The sequence below is a fragment of the Ipomoea nil genome, unplaced genomic scaffold (genome assembly GCF_001879475.1).
Source record: "Ipomoea nil cultivar Tokyo-kokei standard unplaced genomic scaffold, Asagao_1.1 scaffold1900, whole genome shotgun sequence".
Taxonomy (NCBI): domain Eukaryota; kingdom Viridiplantae; phylum Streptophyta; class Magnoliopsida; order Solanales; family Convolvulaceae; genus Ipomoea; species Ipomoea nil.
Genome location: NW_017618328.1, coordinates 120337 through 124715, shown reverse-complemented (window position 1 = coordinate 124715; position 4379 = coordinate 120337). Strand labels below are relative to the sequence as shown.

General features: G+C 35.6%; 1 long non-coding RNA gene across 2 annotated transcripts; it reads left to right on the top strand.

Moving 5' to 3' along the window:
- Window positions 1-1082: 1082 nt before the first annotated feature.
- Window positions 1083-3739, top strand: LOC109193640. Of its 2 annotated transcripts, XR_002056309.1 has the most exons (4): window positions 1511-1734; window positions 2080-2181; window positions 2857-2926; window positions 3683-3739. It is a non-coding gene; the product is annotated as an uncharacterized LOC109193640 (long non-coding RNA). The 2 variants fall into 2 exon arrangements; XR_002056308.1 differs by lacking the exons at window positions 2857-2926; window positions 3683-3739 and adding an exon at window positions 1083-1323 and having other exon boundaries at window positions 1551-1734; window positions 2080-2319.
- The last annotated feature ends 640 nt before the right edge of the window (window positions 3740-4379 follow it).

Below are 4379 nucleotides of genomic sequence, written 5' to 3'. Positions count from 1 at the left end.
AGTCTCTTAGGATATATCTTCATGCTTCGAAATGGTTTTTCTTATATCTATGTATATATCTATATATACTGTATATCAACGCGTTGGAGTGGGTTACCAGCATCTCTCGCTGAATAGATATATTTGGCTTTCAGGCACAGATGATTAGACACTGGAGCGCGCTAGAGATTCGGAGCATAGAGTAGATAGTTTCCATTTCGGCCTGCGTGCCATGTTTATGTATTGATCCTATTTGAGGATTCTAGAAGTAAGCCTGTGCACCTGAGTTCTCTAGCTCAGGTGTGGCATAGCACCCCGTACTCTTATGTATGTTTTGGGATTTATGAGCATTTACCTTTATTTTATAAGCTTCAAAAAGTTTAAAATTTTCGGGGTGTTACAGTTGGTACCAGAGCCTAAGTTTGGCCCTAGGATAATACTCTTAAGACTGGACTTTAAGACAATAGGCTTGAACTTTAGGTATTTAGGAACGTAGGACTCAGGAACTTTAGGACGCACGGTAAGACTGTGAAACCTACACATAACTCTCCCTCACTTTACCCTTCACTTATCTAAAGGGAACTTTCCCTCCGCTTATCACGCCAAAGTAAGGATATAAAACTCTCACCTAACATCCCTATAAACATTAACCCAGAAGGACGACAACATGCACTACTACAGAAAACACTTATAACGTCGCCAATTTAACGTTGGTTTTTTAAAAAACCGACGTTAAAAATTTAAAATTAATTAATTTTTTTTTAAAAATACATAAGACGTCGGTTTTGTGAGACAACCGACGTTTTATATGTATTTAAAATTAAAAAAAGAAATAAATATACTATACGACGTCGGCTAACTAACGAGCCGACGTCGTATAGTATACGATTTTTATTTTTTTATTTTTATTAAGGTTACGACGTCGGTCTTATAGAAAACCGACGCCGTAACCTTTATTTTTTTAAAAAAAATAATAAATTATTAAATATATGACGTCGGCTACTTTTATATCCGACATCGTATTTTTAATTCAACCCTAGATATACAGCCTATTCGAACAAAAGAGATCTCTTCTTCTTCAACACATCACACCGCCGCCCCATCACACCACACGCTACACTGTCGCCTAACACCATCGCCACTGCTCCAGCCCTTCTTATCGTCGCCACTGTTGCCGCCCACTTCGAGGTCGTCTTCGCCAGCCGCCGCAACAGTCAGCCGTCGCCCCTTTCAACTTCGTATTCGCCAGCTGCCCCAAGCCGTCGCGTTGCGTCGCCGCAAAAGCTTCACCGGACATCGCCTCGCCGCACCTGGTAGCCGGAAGTCACCTCGCCGCACACTGCGGTAAGCTTATTTTTGTAGAATTATTTGCCTATCTATGAACATTTGTACTGAAAATTTTGCAATTACCGCAATCAGGAACGCTCTATGAATTTAAGGGCATTGTCTATGTAATTAATCTAGCACTAATGGCTTAGATCTGAGGAAGAGTTGTTGCACATGCATATTTGTCTAATCCCTGCCTTTTAGGGTGGAGATGTGGTCTAATTAACTGGTTTTATTTTATGCAGATATATTAGGTAGTCTACTTGCATACTTGTGGAACTTTATCAGGAAAAATGTCGGCATATGAAAATGTAGTTGTTGGAAAGTTGAAGCTAAAGGGCAAGGCTCTAGATGTGAAGTCTGGAGGTGCCAAAAAGAAGAAGCACAAGAAGCTGCGTGATCGTGATCATGTGTTCCGAGTCACAACAGGTTTGCACCTTTCTTTTATTTGTTGTAGCTAAATTTATTTCAAATGTGTTTCTTAGGGTAGTGTAAATATGATTCTTTCATTGTTATATGCCGGTGTAATCAATATCTATATCTATATATACAACTATACTAATGTTGTGCACGTTTCAAAAAAAAAAAAGTATTGCATTTAGTTGCTTAATCATTGATGCCTGCATCTTTGTTGTCAGTTGCTCTTCCCTAATTGTTGTTAGTTTCGTTGTGTAAACTCGAATTGGTTTTAGGGAAGGAAGCAAATCAGCCTTATAGTGGGTGCATATCTTTAATCTTTATCTGTGATCGACTAGTATTTCTTGTGGTTTTCAGCGCAATGGATACAAAGAAGATGAAGATGGAAACTGAAGATTATTATATCATTTGCTTATAAAGATATCAAACTGACCAATATTGAAGTTGCTTTCCAAGCTGGTGAATTTCTCTTTATCTTCTTCCAGGCTGCTCCTAATTGTATTGTGATAAAGCAGTAGTATTCATAGTATTACTAATAGTGCCAATAAACTGATAATAACATGAAGAAGATAGTCAGGGCAAACCTTTTTATATTGAGACTATTTATTTCACTCCTAAAATCTATTCTTTGAGGGATTGAATAAATGACCTGTGGGTTAAGAGTTGGTCGTGAATTTCAAAAATTCTTATGAAAAACATAACTTTTGCGCTTTTGAAAGAAAAATGTGGCTGACAAAGATGTGCACATACTGTGAATTATATTCTTCTGTTATATGAGCAAGACTAGCCTCAAACTATTTTACATTGAATTGTTTGATCATATTATGGTTATATTAGAGCTACTTGATTAATCGAAGAGGATGTAAGATCTCTGGTTTCATAATCTAGTATTCTAGTGAGTAGTAGAGGTGCATGAGATTACACAACTTGAATGGTTTGCACCAATAATATATCTTGAGTTACTATATGGATATTCTTTGGTTGCTTAAGTTGGGGGAGGATGAGACTGCAAGTTTGTGTACCAAGGTATTCTTTGGTTGCTTATATGGATATTCTTTGGATATTAGTTAAACCTTTAATGAACTTGCAGTTGGACATGCTAAATTAAATTCATTTTAATTTACTTATTTACAGTGGGAGCAACAACAGATTGTGGAAGCTGAAATCATGAAGTGTAACAAGGCTATTGAGACCGTGTTACATGGTCTGCTCCTTACTCATATCTTGTTTCATCTACCTCAGTGGCCATTGCACATAGCCCACTTAGTTGAAAATAAAGTTATACGCATGCTATTTTAAGTTTAAGATGATTTTTTCAAGAAATTAGATAATTTAAGGACCGGCTAATCCATAATTGGTCGATTCAATATGCATGCTAGGAAATGATACCTATCAAATTTTGGCTTAGGTGAAAATTGCAATTATTATCCATTTTCTCTTTTGCGTTCTCAATGTGTACTTGGTTTGGACTTTCTTTCAATTGAAGTATGACAATCTGATTCAAATGTTATCCTTTTCTCATCTCTCCCATAATTGGGCTACTCCCTTGCTGTTGCTTTTAGGAGGTTCCATGGTTGAATGTTGCTCGTCTTGTTAGAAAGAAAAGGATGATCTCTTTCTTAGGAAGATCATTTTGCATGTTAATTAAATTATTATATACTAATAATTCGTACATGACTGAAAACTATTGACCTTGTCAGTATGGGAGCAAGGTGAAAATATGGATTTTCTTATGAGTGCTTCAAACTTCATTCCAAACATATGACGATTATTTTATTTACATCTTTACACTCATCATGCACCTCCGTTGTATTGACAGCCATGGCAGTGATCATTCAGATAATAGTGTCATATAGATGGGTGATCTTTTATGTGGAGAGAAATTAATTATTAGCAACTAATGAACGGATTCATATTGCTTATACATTGCCTCTATTTATTATTTATTATGTTTATAAAGGTGGTAAAAGTGATTTGTCAAGCATTGAACATATGATAGAAGATCCTTCTATTGCTTATCTGGAAATCGAAGAAATTCAACAGAGCACTAGTCTTACTGTGGAACCCCAATGCAAGCTAGGTATAGCATCTAAACTTGAGACTTTTCTTCTATCTTTCACTGTTCTTTATTTATTTCTCCTTTCAGTTTTGCTAGTTGATATGCCTGAAGTGTTTGCTAAATCTGAAATTGTTGCTTGGTACTTCAATTTTTTTTATCATCCTTAAATATCCATGTACAGTGCTGTTGGGAGGAGTTCTTGTCTGGTACTCTCATTCTCGTTTAAATTTTAATAAAAAAAAATAAACGACGTACGTTGTTTATTTATTTATTTATTTTTAAAGTGAACATAAGACGTCGATTTTTACAAAAAAACTGACGTCTTATGTGAATTTATTTTATTTTTTTTTAAAATATACGACGTCGGTTTTTTTAAAAAACCGACGTCGTTTCTTAATTAAAAATATTTTTAAAACTATACGACGTCAGTTATTACTTAATAATCGACGTCGTATGTTAATATTAAAAATTTAAAAATTATACGACGTCGGTTTTTTTAACCGACGTCGTATCTCATACTTACGACGTCTGCTACCTAGACGTCGGTCGAAATCCGACGTTAAATGGGGTAAAAAGACCGACGTTAAAGCCCTTTTTT